Below are 15,857 nucleotides of genomic sequence, written 5' to 3'. Positions count from 1 at the left end.
CTGCCATTTTGGGGTGCGTGGCATCATCAATCTCATTGGTAGGGCGACGATTTTCATCACGAACATGGCTTTGGGTTGGTCAATGTATTTATTTTGTAACATTTCATTAAATAATGAATTAAGATGACTATGTGCATTGCTCGATGCAGAGACTGAGGGTAATCCTTCTTTTTGAAAAAAATAGACATACAAAGAGGAGATCATTGCTCAACTCTAGTCTACGCTACCCAAAGAATCAAGCACTAGTAGAAAATGGGGCTATAGTCCTGGTTGGTAAGGGCTTATAGTTCCGGATCTCCAATCGAAAGACCCCCTCCCCCTTTAGTCCCGGTTTGCGCTGCTGGGGCTCGAGGACCTGTAGTCCCGGTTTGTGTTACCAACCCGAAAAAAAAGTTTTTATTTTTTTATTTTTTCCGATTTTCAAACCTTTGAATTATTCGACAATTTAATCTCTAATCACGCACTCGTTACAAATCATCTAACTTCTCGTCCAGTCACTCACTCCACTTATCAAGTCATTTAACTTCCTAGCCGGTCACCCATCCTTTCATTAATCCAGCCCAAGCACGCTTAACTTTTCGGTTCTATCTCCACTAGTTTCCAAGTCTCCACTTGTTATTTACTTGACAATAGTAAGCTATCAATCCTATTAACCCTTAGGTCTTGATGTCACATGATTTAATTTTTTGAATTCCAAACAATTATTAAAATAAACAATAATGATTAATAAACAAGAATAATTAATTTTAAAAACTTCAAAAAAGGGAAATTTTTCAAAAAACAAAACTCAAATAATTCTCAAAAAATACAAACAAAAAAATTCCAAAATACCTAACAAGTTTAAAATAATATAACTAATAATAATAATATTGAATATCAATGAAATCAAATAAGTAATAATATTATTTTATTCATTTTTGCCATTTATTCATTTAATATGGCATAATTAATATCTTTAAATCTTTAAATCGAAATTCGACAAATAATATATCCATTATTATCAGAAAAATTTGAGGAATACAAATATGACACCCTTTTTTTTAAATAAAATTAGAAACAACTAACATAGCAATAAAGTAATATTAACTAATTACGAAAAAAAAATTATTGTCAAACAACAAAAACTAAAGTTAATTATATTTAAGTGGCAAAAAGAATTACTTTTTAATATAGCAAAAATAATTGTACCAACTAAAGTGCCAAGTTTCAACCTTTTCAAACTTCATTTGTATTGCTTTTAAATTTCAGGGTCATTTAACTCAAAAAAATCATTAAATACATGAAAAGTAGCAAATGAAGTTAGAAAGGGTTGAACTTTGAAGATGTGGCTTAGAATGATGCATACTGAATGCATAAAAAGTCAGGAGTTGAAATAAGTTAAAAAAAATGAAATGCCTTTGTAACAGATGCGTTTTCGTGTGAAACCCTCATACTTCGAAGAAGATGGTCCAGTTTGTACACGAAGTGCATCTAGTTTTTGCTGTAACCCTCTCAACTTTTTATCACATGCTATGTGGTTGAAATGATGATACAATGCCAAGTTTCAACCTTTTCAGAGTTCATTTGTAGTGCTTTTAAATTTCTGGGCCATTTAGCTAAAAAATCATTAAATGCATGAAAAGTAGCAAATGAAGTTAGAAAGGGTTTAAATTTGCAGATGTGGCTTAGAATGGTGCATAGTGAATGCACAAAAAGTCTTGAGTTGAAATAAGTTAAAAAATGAAATGTCTTTGTAACAGATGATTTTTCGTACGAAACCCTCATACTTCGAAGGAGATGGTCCAGTTTGTACACGAAGTGTATCCAGTTTTTGCTGTAACCCTCTCAACTTTTTATCACATGCTATGTGATCGAAATGATGATACCATGCCAAGTTTCAACCTTTTCAGAGTTCATTTATAGTGACAACAATTAAATGACTAAAACAACTATATAAGCAAAACACTACTGTTTTAATTAAAATCCTAATTTAATTTTTTCTAAGAATAACCAAATAAAACTTACCGTGACAACAATCTAACATGTGACTAGGAGCAAAAAGAATTAAATTTAAAACTATTTTTAAAATCAAGTTCTTCACAATCTAGGGTTTGAAGCTAATTTGAACAAGTTCAAATTTAAACCATTCAAATTTGAAAACTAATGACACAAACAGAAACTAGACAAAATTTTGAATCTCAAAAGATATAAGGAATATAAAACAGAAACTAAAAACAGACAACAAATAGAAAAACAGAAAAGAAATTTTCAAAATGCTTTAGTCCGCTTTGGTATCTCAACTGGGACTAAAGGTTAGACCCTCTTATTCCCGGTTTGTATCGCCAACCGGGACTAAAGGTCACAAATGAATCAGGACTAAAGCCTAGCTGTTGCAACATGGACTAGAGTTCACATTAGTCCCAGTCCAAAATTTAACCGAGACTAATGGTCCGAACAAAAGGTCCTTTTTCTACCAGCGAAGTGCGCCACCCTGTGGTAGCAGCGCCATCTCCAACCATTGAAAAGTAAACTAGAGTGCGTGTGCGTGAGTGCGTCCATACCGGCCACTCGAAATTTCTGTACGAATCCTGTATATATAGACCAAGAAGCAGCAGGGCGATAGTACAAGAGAAGAGAGTGGTGAGTGATATAGCCTTCGTTTTGCCATAAATAGTATGGCTTCTAGTTGGAGGTACCAGTACATGGGCTTTGTCCTTGTCCTTGTTATACTCGAGCTCATCCTGCTCATTACGTCCACCTATGGAGGGGAAATCTGTGGCGGGGCCCTGGATCCGGATCGTCCGCCTCCTGAACAGCCATATGGTACGTGCTCCCTCACCTTTGTACTCTTGCAAATCGTAGAATCTTAACTATCAAGGACGTAGAAATGCAGATTCTATGAACTAAAATCGTAGAATCATGGTGGTTAATTTTGATCGTAAAGTCGTAGAATTGTATAATAAAATCGCGATTCTGACAACCTTGATCACGACATCAAATAAATATAATATGACAATATATTCAATGATGAATCTAGTGACAATGATGTTGTACGTTGATGGTAATACATATTTTTATATAAACTTGGTCAAAGTTTGAAGAGTTCGACTTCAACCAAATATAATATGTGGAATAAAAAGAAACAGAAGGAGTGTAAATTTAATAAATATAGCCCACACTTACGGGTTTAATAGTTTAGAAAGTAAGGTTTAGACAACAAATAAATCTCATATGTTCTACGAAAGGTTATTTTATAGGAATATATTTACCGTACCTATGCGTTTTAAGTTCAAACTAATTTTGTATCAACGATAGCCAGCTAAGAAAGAAGTTTGCTAATTTTTATGTAAAAAACGAAACTTAATGAAAGTTACTGTTACAAGTTTTCCATTTTTTTCGTTTTGGCAAATTGTTGAATGTTCCTCATATTCGTTGGATAGATTATACGATTTGCACGTCATAAATCGTTCTTGCAGGTAACGGTGGCCGTCCCCATGTGTTTGCTACAACGCATATGCTTGTATGTGTGGTTAATGGCATGTCAGAATGCATAGGAGTGTCCACTCAAGAAAAAAGAAGAAGAAAATATATGGCTGACCCTGAAAAAAAGGAATACATATGGGTGTTCATTTTGTTTGACGTTTTCAAGAAAAAGAGGTATGGGGTAGTTGGCTTTGTTAGAATTATACTGTGTTCAAGTTAGTGATGGAATAGTTCTAAATCACATTTAGTTTGTCTGGTGTTCCAAGTTTTTCCTTGCATTGTACTCCCTATGTATTCCATACGAGATCAATATCAAAATAACAGAAATATTCTTGGCTTCGACACTCTAACATTACTAGATCCTTGGTCATCCACTATTTTAGCAATGTGTCATCACTGCTAGATTAATCTCCTCTCCCCGGGGCCTCCAATGTAAGCACCGATCACGCGCACACACACAAGAACTCGAGTATAGAGGTGATTTTGCGTTGCGTGCGACCTTTGTAACTTTTCTGTTTTCTTCACTCTTCTCATTCTTTTACAGGGAGAAAGAGACCATAAACGGCCCATGAAAAACGCCCATGACGAACCTTGTTGATAGTGCCACCCACGATCCAGCTCTTGCAGGTGTAAACTAGTTTTTGGAAAAAAAACATCCTAACAAGCTTATGTACTCATTTGAAACAAACCAGCCGTTATTTCTGCTATAAGTGTAAAACCGCTGCCGTGGAAGCAAAACAGCATCGCGCTGCCATGGTAGAGAAACGGTGCGCACGAGGTTTAAATAATATTTCACTCCCTAAACTTTGTGAGCCTCGTTGATCTCCAACACTCCGTATTTGCACGTTGCTCTTGATACTTGACCCGTCCTAGTGCTTTGGTGACCACATCAGCAAGTTGCTCCTCTGACCGATCGAATTCGATCTGGATCTTCCCCTTCTTCACGCATTACCGAATGAAATGATATTGAATTTCAATGTGTTTGCTTCGGTCGTGGAAGATAGGGTTCTTACTCAAAGAGAGAGCTAATTTATTTGCAAAAAAAAGAGATAGCTCATTTGTTGTCCATGTTGAGCACAACTGCCCGTTGATATTTATCCTTGATCTCCCAGAGTAGCCGTGCAGGACAAAGACCTTGACACGCGGCCGTGGTGGCTGGCGTATACTCAGACGATTATGAATAGAGCCACTACTTTGTTTCTGCGGTTGCCAGCTCATCAGGTTGCTACCAAGGAAGAACATGACCCTAGTAGTGCTCCTGCGGTTGTCCATGTTGCCTCCATATCACTGTCGTTGTAGCCGACCAGAGGCGCGCCATGGTCATCGCAGGTGTACCGCACTCCCCAATGCAGTGTTCTCACAATGTAGCGAAGGATGTGCTTCACCACCGTCATGTGCTCGATCGTGGGATGCTGCAAGAACCTTGAGACGTAGCCAACGAAGAAGGAGAGATCCGACCTGGTGTGGACGAGGTAGGAGAGCATGCCGACAACACTCCTATACTCCATCGCATCCACTGGTTGCATCGAGATCGGCGGATTGGGGCGGTGAATACCAACGCTATGCAAACGGATTGGGGCCGTGAATACCAAAAGCTCAATTCTTTTTTTGAGCGTATTGGGATCACTCATCATGTTTCCTGCCCTCATGCTCATCAACAGAATGGTTCCGCGGAACGCAAGCATAGACACATTGTAGAAGTAGGACTATCACTTCTTGCTCATGCATCAATGCCCTTAAAATTTTGGGATGAGGCATTCCTTAGTGCCGTATATCTTATTAATCGCACACCCAGTCGTGTTATCAAAAATCAATCTCCACTAGAACGACTCTTTGGCACTAAACCCAACTATATTTTTCTTCGCATTTTTGGGTGACGTCCATGAACAACCGCTAGGCAAGCGGTACTAAGCTCCTGGAGCGGTACTACCGCTGACCAGGGGCAGTACTACCGCTGGCTGCAGCGGTACTACCGCTAGCAGTCCAGCGGTACTACCGCTAGGGCCAGCGGTACTACCGCTGGGGACCATTTTGCAAAGAGACAAGAAACAAAGTGGCGGGGGCCGCACCAAAGAAGAAGGTAAGGGAGAAAACGTGAAGTGTGCGCGTGCAAAGATAGATTCCACCCAAACCTTTCCACTACGGATCCCCTCTTAATAGTACGGCTTTCCTATGACTCAAATAAAGAGAATCGTAGACAGCGCCGTGATTCCGTTCCATGAATGAGGAGACGAGTCGTCTTGTGCCGTTGACGTGTGTTATCTGAAACCTTAACACACACGGTTAGTCCTTTACGGTACTGTCATCAATCACCAAAATTACTTAGGCATAAACTATGCCCCAACAATCTCCCCCTTTTTGGTGGATTGATGACAATACCGGATTTGCACAGAGAATAATATGAAAACAAAAAGATATAGATATATGACAATACGGGGAATATGACTCACAACATATGATGGAAATAAATCTCACATAGGTTCATGTCTCACAAATGATAGCAAACTAGAAGCAAACCAAGTTCGAAGCAAACCACACGAAAGAAAGCAAAGCAAAGCAAAGTTCGACTATGAAAGCAAATCCAGCTCCTAGACTCTCTCCCCCTTTGGCACAAGACACCAAAAAGGGGCACACCTAATGCCACATGTAGCTACTCCTCATCCTCAGCATCGCCAGACTCGTCGGTGCCCTCCTGATCGTCCTGCTCCTCCTCTTCCGCCTCATCGCCAGACCACTGGTATCCTTGAGCCTGCATCCAAGTAGCCTCTGGAGTGATGTCGTCCTCTGATCCGCTGGAGATGTCCACATAAAGAGTCCTGAGAACACGCTTGTGCCTCTGGCGGCTCTCCTTCTGAGCCACGTGCGTCTGGTACTGACCCTTAGCCTGCATACATAATAGAGTCTTCATCTTATCCTGCAGTTTGATGGCCCAAGATGGCATGGCAGAAGAGCGGGACTGAGAGGCGGTTTCCTCTGTCAGCAGCAGTCTCTGTGTCAATATCCATGTGCTGAGAGGAAGTTGATGGGTTGGCCCATTTCTCCTTGACGCGAAGCTTGATCGGGTCGTGCACAATGTAGTCAGACTGAGCGTAGAGCACCTCCTCCGGAAAAGCCTCTTGCCACTTATGACGAATATAAGCGAACAGATAGGGCCCGTAGATGGGAACCTTACGCATGATGATGCAGTTCCAGAGCTCCGTGAACATCACATCAGAAATATCAAGAGGGGCAGACTCCTTAGACATAGCCTCCTCACAAAGCAGCAGCATCTCAGCCAAGGAGCCATGAACCTCGTCGAAGTTACCAATGCAAGGGAAGAGGGTGTTGCGAAGGATCTGATGCATGATGTCCAAATGCTTGGGGAGCACACCCTTCCTCACATAGAGTTTCTGCAATCTGTCCTTTGCGGGGGCCCTATCGGTGGGGGCTGCAGCATGAGGACGCAACCCTAGTGGAGTGTCAGCTCCCTGGAAGTCAATGTTGAGGAATTGCATGAATTCACGCCAGGTACCGGTCATCTTCTGAGTCCCAGTCATCCACACCATAGAGCGCTCTTCATCAGGAGAGAAGTGGACCGTGACATAGAACTGAGCAACAGCAGTGGGGTCAAAATCTGTCTTGTAAGTGATGATGTCCTTGATGCCCAGTTTGTCAATCAGAGAGAGGGCATCACCAAAATAGTCCAGGTTCCACTGAAGATGAGCTAGGTCAATCCACTGAATGGAGACATAGTTTTTCTTGAAATGCGCGACAACATCACGGTAGATCCTGCACTGATCCTTTGCCCAGACATGGTCAACATCCTTGATCACAGCCCTCTCGTTGAGATAGTGGTTCTGAGTGCGAAATCGCAGAAAGTCCTTGGGGGACATTGTTCGGACATTGATCCTCTTATCCTTGTGCGCGGTCTTCTTGAAGGACTGCCTTTTGGGTTGCAGACCTGAGGTGGCAGACCCCTCGGGAGCCTCTTGGTTGCGATACTGCTTTGACTGCGTGTCCCGTGGGGGGTTCGAACGGCGAGAACTACCTGTGACACAGAACACACAGCGAAAAGAGGCGACAAAAAGAGTCAAGGCAATGAATCTTGAAAAAGCAGAAAAATAAACACTCATTGCCAAGCACATAAAAAGAATGCACAGTGAATCCTCCTGGCGGTAGTACCGCTGGGGCCTAGCGGTAGTGCCGCTACCCCTGGCGGTAGTACCGCTGGGGTTTGACTTTCAGATCTGACAGATAAAAAACGTTACAAGGGCATGAGCTGTATATGAACACTAAGAACTCCACCCCAGCCCTACTTACATGAGGATCACAGGTATCACCGAAATAAGTACATGCCTAGGCAAGAGAGAGCAAGTTTTAGATCTAATCCAAACATAGTTCAAGTGCTAGATCTAAAACAAGTAAATCCTAGGGCATGGCAACATAATCAACAACGATCCATAGGACCTACACTCCCCTCAAATATCTCCTTCATGCCATCCAAGAACAAGGCACAAGATCAAAGACATGGATCCAATCCCCAATGCTCCTATCCCTAGAACAAGAACATCAACAAAATAGAAGAAGGGAGGAGCTTTACCGAGATTCATGGCTCTTGGAGGAGGAAGGAGAGGTGGAGCAACCCATCCAATCCAACGGAGAGAAGGAGCTCCACAAAACGAGATCCAAACAGGGAGATTTCGGGCTAGGGGAGGAGGAGCCGCGAGGAAGAAGAAACAGGCTGAGAAAAACGGGCTCGCCCTCCTTTATATAGCCCAAGGGGTACGGGCCAGCGGTAGTACCGCTGAGGACCTAGCGGTAGTACCGCTACCTGGCGGTAGTACCACCAGATGCAGCGGTAGTACCGTTGGGGTCCTGGCGGTAGTACCGCTCCCCCTGGCGGTAGTACCGCTCGTCCTTGAGACAGCCCTAAAAATTTCCTAGCCGGTCGTGTTAGATGGGAATCCTGGCGGTAGTACCGCCATACCTGGCGGTAGTACCGCTGGGGTCCTGGCGGTAGTACCGCTGCAAATGTCACAACGCGGCTTAGGATAAGAGAGGAACTTGGGCACATGACAAGTAAGTAAAAAATGAGATAGCACCTAGAAAAATGTACTGACTTGTCATTGTATATCCTTTCTTCTATACAAAAGAAAGGATGGAGGGGCGGTGGCCGAGGCCACCTATGTTTGAGACAATGGTATGACACCGCGAAGAATTATCCTTGGGTTCATGACCAATGCTCGTCTTTGAAGCACAAGTGCCATTTGACAATGGCTAAAGTGAAAGACTAGATTGATTTATGCATAATGGGGGGAGGGAAAGTTCATTGAGAGAACAACACTCCCCCTATGTCCATGCCTACATCTAGACCAAGATGGAATGCAAAGTGAGGTGCAACATGCCTAGTTTCAATCCACATTACTTGAATCAATGATATTTAGCTCATGCCTTAACTCTCGGAACCTTGCTTCATCTAGAGGCTTAGTGAAAATATCTGCAAGTTGCTCTTCAGTGTGGATGAAGTGAACCTCAATATCACCTAGCTTGATATGTTCACGAATGAAGTGATGACGAATATCGATATGTTTGGTTTTGCTATGTTGCACTGGGTTGAGGGAAATCTTGATAGCACTTTGATTGTCACATAAAAGAGGCACTTTGTCACAAGTGACACCATAATCCTTTAAAGTTTGCCTCATCCATAGCAATTGTGCACAACAACTTGCAGCTGCCACATACTCAGCTTCGGTGGATGATAAGGAGACACAATTCTGCTTCTTTGACGACCAACTTACCAATGCGCGACCAAGGAATTGGCATCCTCCAGACATTGACTTCCTCTCCACACAATCTCCTGCCCAATCTGAGTCAAAATAGCCAACTAGATTGAAGTTTGCTCCTTTGGGATACCAGAGGCCAAAGTTTGGGGTATGAGCCAAATATCGAAAGATTCGCTTAACAGCCATGTAATGACTTTCTTTTGGTGCGGATTGAAACCGTGCACATATCCCTACACTCAACATAATATCCGGTCTAGATGCACAAAGGTAAAGGAGGGATCCAATCATGGAGCGGTATACCTTTTGATCCACTGCTTTACCATTGGGATCACTGTCAAGCTTGCATCTTGTTGGCATGGGGAACTTGACCGGTTTGACATCTTCGAGCTCGAACCGTTTGAGCATGTCTTGAGTGTACTTGGCTTGTTTGATGAATGTCCCTTCTAGACCTTGTCTAATCTCGAACCCGAGGAAGAACTTCAACTCTCCCATCATGGACATCTCAAACTTCTCAGTCATTAGTGCAGCAAATTCTTCATTAAATGAAATGTTAGGAGAGCCAAAGATAATATCATCAACATATAGTTGGCATATGAACAAATCCCCTTTAACCCTCTTAGTAAAAAGAGTGGGATCTATCTTCCCAATTTCAAACCCACGATCTTGTAACAACTCAGTAAGATACTCATACCACGCGCGTGGGGCTTGTTTAAGGCCATATAGTGCCTTATTAAGTTTGTACACATGATTGGGGAGCTTGGGATGTTCAAATCCCGGGGGTTGTTTGACATAGACCAACTCATTCAAAGGACCATTAAGAAAGGCACTTTTCACATCCATTTGCTGTAATTTGAAGTTATGATGAGAAGCGAATGCAAGCAACATGCGAATAGATTCTAGACGAGCAACAGGGGCAAAGGTTTCACCGTAGTCGATACCCTCGACTTGGGAGTAGCCTTGAGCCACTAATCTTGCCTTGTTTCGAATCACAATTCTGTTGGCATCTTGCTTGTTCTTGAATATCCATTTGGTCCCGATGACATTATGTTCCTCCGTTGGCCGAGGCACTAAATCCCAGACTTGGTTGCGCTCGAAGTTGTTAAGTTCTTCGTGCATGGCCATAAGCCAATCCTCATCATCGAGCGCTTCCTGTACCTGTTGAGGTTCACAATACGAGACAAACGCGTGATGCTCACAATAATTCCAAAGCTATTGACGGGTGGATACTCCCCTTTTTAAACTGCCAAGTACATTCTTCATAAGATGTGACTTGACTCTCAGCTTGTTCGCATTCTTGGCTGCTTGACGCTCCAACAGTTCTTCATTAGATAACGGGGGAGCATCGACTTGTTTCCTTTGCTTGCCCTTGCGTCTTGAGCCGACTGTTGGAGCTCTAGAGGGGAATTGTGAGACAGTCTCCTGATCATCTTGTCCTTCGACTTGAGCAGGTTCACTAGTTTGTTCTTGTATTAGTGGTTGCTCTTGATCTTGATCTTGTGCTTCTACTTGGTCTGGATCTCGGGGTTGCACTTGATCTTGATCATGAGCAGGTTCAGAGTCTTGGGGTAGTGCTTGAATATCATGGGACACATCACCATTGTTGGGCAATTGATCTTGACCTTGAGCTTGTTCAACTTGTTGAGAGTCTTCTCTTTGTTCATCGGAAGCGTGTGGGGCTTGTGGGGGTGATGGCTCCACTTGAGTAGAGCATTGTCCTTCTCCTTCGGCCACAAGGGGTTCCTCAATGGGGAGTATTTGACCAATCCCATTCTTCTTATGGCTTGGGGAGGAATTTCATCACCTACATCACAAAGACCACTTTGCTCCACTTGGGAGCCATTATTTTCATCAAACTCTACGTTACACGTCTCCTCAGTTAGTCCGGTGGACTTGTTGAGGACACGGTAAGCATGAGAGTTTGTAGCATAACCAACAAAGATACCCTCATGTGCTCTAGAATCAAATTTAGCTAACCGTGCTCCTTTCTTGAGAATGAAACACTTACAACCGAATACCCGGAAGTACTTGAGATTGGGTTTGTTTCCAGTTAGAATCTCATACGGAGTCTTGTTCAAGCCTTTGCGGATGTAGAGCCGATTGGATGCATGACATGCTGTGTTGATGGCCTCTGCCTAGAAGTTATATGGAGATTTGAATTCTGCCATCATTGTCCTTGCAGCGTCTATCAAGGTCCGGTTCTTCCTTTCTGCCACGCCGTTTTGCTGAGGGGTATATGGTGCAGAATATTGGTGCTTTATTCCCTCATCACCTAGAAACTCATCTAAGGTGTAGTTCTTGAACTCGGTGCCGTTGTCACTCCTAATCATCAAGATCTTTGCTTCATGTTGACGTTGCGCTTCATTAGCAAAGTTGATGACCGTTTGTTGAGTTTCACTCTTCCTTTTAAAGAAATATACCCAGGTATATCTTGAGTAGTCGTCAACAATCACTAAGCAATACTTTCTGCCTCCAAGACTATCAAATGATGGAGGACCAAACAGATCCCTATGGAGAAGTTCTAATGGCCTCTTAGTGTAGATAAGAGTCGTTGGACGATGAGCAGTTTCATGAATCTTCCCTTCAATGCAGGCACTGCAAACACGATCTTTAGCAAATCTCACATTTGTTAGTCCACGAACATGGTCCCCTGTCAGAAGACTTTGCAAAGATCTCATATTGACATGAGCTAAACGGCGATGCCAAAGCCAGCCCATGTCAACTTTAGTCATTAAACATGTCGCAGTCTTAGTGGGTTGCTTTGAGAAGTTCACCACATAAAGACCATTTTCGACATGTCCAACATAGGCTACTTTAAGAGTCTTGCTCCTCAGGAGGACTACAGTGTCAATATTAAAGAATGTGGAAAAACCCATAATTGCAAGTTGACGAACCGAAAGTAAATTGTAGGCAAGTGACTCAACAAGCATGACCTTCTCAATAGATAAATCTTGAGATACGACCACCTTATCAAATCCCAATACCTTTGAAGAGGATGCATCGGCGAATTGGACATGGCTGGGCATAGATGGAGAAGGATGCACATCCACCACTAAGTCCTTGCTTCCGGTCATATGATTTGTTGCTCCACTATCGAGCAACCATGACACCCCACCGGAAGCAAACTCCTGCAATAGATCAAGGCTTGGTTTTAGGTACCCATTTTTAATGGGTCCTTTCATGTTAGAGACAAGGGTCTTAGGAACCCAGATAGCCCATTCAATATCCTCATCGTAGGAACCAACAAATCTGGCATAAACATGCCCATCACTAGCACAACACAAAACATAAGAAGAATTGAGTTTGCCGGCTGTGTCAGTAGGAACGGTTTTGCCCTTCTTGGGGTTCCCATAGTCTACCTTGTTCCTGTTCACCTTCTGAGTCCCCTCACCCTCTTTGAAAAAGATGTCCATGAGGGTGAGAGATCGTTTGTTCTTGTTCTTCCTTTTACCTTTTGACTTGGAGGTAAGTGCAAGTCCTTCCTTTCCTACAACACCCTTTTGAGTGCTCAAGAGATCGTTCAGACTCTTCTCACCTTGTATGCATGCCACAAGGCCCTTCTCAAGTTTCTCCTTTAACTTGGCATTTTCCTCCACAAGATGAACATGCTCACAACAGGGGTTAGTTGCACAAGCATTATCAATTAACACAAAGGGAGGACAAGTAGAGATCTCCTTGGTAAGCTTTGCTTGGAGTTGATCATGAGACTCTTTCAGAGAGAAATGAGCACCTTTCAAGGCTTTGTGGGCCTTGTCAAGTATGTCAAACTCCTCTTTGAGTCTGTCATGGCCAACCCCAAGAGCATACTTTTCAGATTTAAGCATGCGAGTAAGAACAACATCATGATCTAGTTTCTTTTGCATTTTAGCGCAGTCATCATTATATGACTCCTCAAGAGCCAAACGAAGAGTGCGCTCCTCTTCTAGAGCACTAGATAATTCGGCAATTTCATCGGCATAGTCGCGACTATGTCCCTGAAGCTCGGAGATGGTCTCCTCATGAGACTCAATGAGGTCAGTGGCCTCACCCAGTTGTTCCAAGAGAGCAACAAAGTGCTTCTTGGGTTCTCCCTTAATAGTGCACAGAAACTTATCAAGATCATGCTCATTAAGTTCCCCAACATCACTATCTTCAACACAATTTAACAATGAAGGAGCAGAAGCAATGTTGGTCTTAATGATGGGAGTTACCTGATTGATACCTTTTGCCATGAGGCACTTGGTGATGTGGTTCTCGTTGGGGGCGTTGAAGAGAGACACCTTCTGGGAAGAGGTAGTGGCAATAGCAACAGTTGTCGTTGCCACTGTATCATCATCGTCACCATCATCATCGGAAGGATACTCTTCCAGGGCCACCATCCCTTTTGGGTGAGGTTTCTTCACAAAGTTGTTCTTGATTGGAAATGATTTGGTTTTGTCTTTGCGAATGAGCTTGCCTCCGTTGTCTTCCCTTTTCTCATAGGGACATTCTGCCACGAAGTGACCCACGTTGCCACAGTTATAACATGTCCTTACTCGTTGTTTGGGTTTGAATCCACTCGAGTTGTTCTTGGTGAAGGTGGGTCTTGAGTTCCTTTTATTGCCCCAGAATTGCCTTGATGCAAGAGCCATGTGCTCATGATAGGCATACTTTGTGTCTTCAGGGCAACTCTCCTCTTCCTCATCTTCTTCTTCTTCTTCAAGCATTGCTCTTGCTTTCAACGCAAGGTTGGGTGAAGTTGTCTTTGATTGAACACGAGCAAGTGCATTGTCGGCTATTTCGTTCATGATTGACATTGCAATGAACTCATCCCACACCTCACTGGAAGACAAGGAGTGGAAGTCTGGCCGCTAACGAATGACAGATGACATGGCTTTGTTGAAAGGCATGATGGCTTTGAGGAACTTGCGCTTGACCCATGTATCATCCACATCCTTACTCCCATGATCCTTTAGCGCCACAGCAATAGCAGTCACCCTCCGATAGAGATCACGAGGGTCCTCGTCTTCCTTCATCACAAACTCATCGGCCTTATCAAGTATCACTTCATAGTTGGATCGTTGAATGCTTGAGCTTCTCTTGTACAACACCATAATATGCTCCCAACAATCCTTGGCCAACGTGAAGGGACGTAAGTGGGGAAGATCTTCAGGTGGAACAGCAGACTGGAGAATAAACAACGCAGAGTGATTATATTGATTGTCTGCATCTTCTCTTGGAGTGAGGTTGCTTGGGTCATGGGGATAATATCCTTGCTCGATGATTCTCCACAAGTTTGTTGAGCTGTGATTCAAATGAGACTTAATAGAAAATACCCAGTTAGCAAAGTCACCTTTCACAAACTTAGGAGGAGGACCAACAGGATTAAGACGAGGTGCGGGAACGGATCCTCCATAGACCATGGGGGGTGGAACTGAGGCGTATGTTCCAATCCCATCCTTTTCGTGAGATGAAGCAGGTCGCATACCTTTAGCCGCTTCCTTAGAGGAGTTGGCCTCCGAATCGGTGATGGTGGGTTTAACCACTATAGCCGGTTCGGGTGAACTTTTAAGTCCCTCAATTAACTCTTTAAGCATGGTCTTGACTTCGTTCGTCAAGGACGTCTTGAGGGATGCCATAGCCGTATTCAAGTCGATCCTTGTGACCGAAGTCAAGTCCATGGCCTCGGGTTGCCCATGGTTAATTTCCTCTCCGCCTTCCATACTCTTCGGGTGGTTAAACCCTTAATAAAGAGACGTGGCTCTGATACCAATTAAAAGGATCGATATGGTTGGCTAGAGGGGGGGGGGGTGAATAGACAATGACCACTTTTTAAATTAATCTTAGCAAGTTAAGGTAAACACCATACGAGTTCACAAATAATACGACAAAGAGGTGAACCCTAAAGAAGCTAACAACGAGAGCTATTAAGACAAGTAAGATATAGTCACAAGCATAAGCAAATACAAAAGTAAAGGATAGAGATAACCACAAGTGGAACCGATGGAGATGAGGATGTGTTACCGAAGTTCCTTCCCTTTGACAGGAAGTACGTCTCCATTGGAGCGGTGTGGAGGCACAATGCTCCCCAAAAAGCCACTAAGGCCACCGTATTCTCCTCATGCCCTCGCACGATGCAAGGTACCGTGATTCCACTATAGGTGCCCTTGAAGGCGGACACCGAACCTTTACAAACAAGGTTGGGGCAACTCCACACAAAGCTTGGAGGCTCCCAACTAGACCACGAAGCTTCACCACAATGGAATATGGCTTCGAGGTAACCTCAACCGTCTAGGATGCTCAAACACGCAAGAGTAACAAGATCCGCAAGGGATTGGTGGGGGAATCAACTTTTCTCTTGGTGGAAGTGTGGATCCAGGCCTTCTCAACCAATCCCTAAAGAATCAACAAGTTTGATTGGCTAGGGAGAGAGATCGGGCACTTTTGAGCTTGGGGCGCAACAATGGAGCTTAGAGAGGTAAGAGATGAGGTTCCTCAGCTAGAAGAACCCTTTATATAGTGGGGCAAAAAATCATACCGTTTTCCCACTCTCTGCCCGAGCTCCAGTGGTACTACCGCTGGCTGCAGCGGTACTACCGCTGACCAGGGGCGGTACTACCGCCGCCTGGCGGTACTACCGCTGGATGCAGCGGTACTACCGCTCGTACTCCAGCGGTA

Source organism: Hordeum vulgare, chromosome 2H (genome assembly GCF_904849725.1).
Source record: "Hordeum vulgare subsp. vulgare chromosome 2H, MorexV3_pseudomolecules_assembly, whole genome shotgun sequence".
In the NCBI taxonomy this organism is placed as follows: Eukaryota; Viridiplantae; Streptophyta; class Magnoliopsida; order Poales; family Poaceae; genus Hordeum; species Hordeum vulgare.
This window is presented reverse-complemented; position numbering follows the sequence as displayed.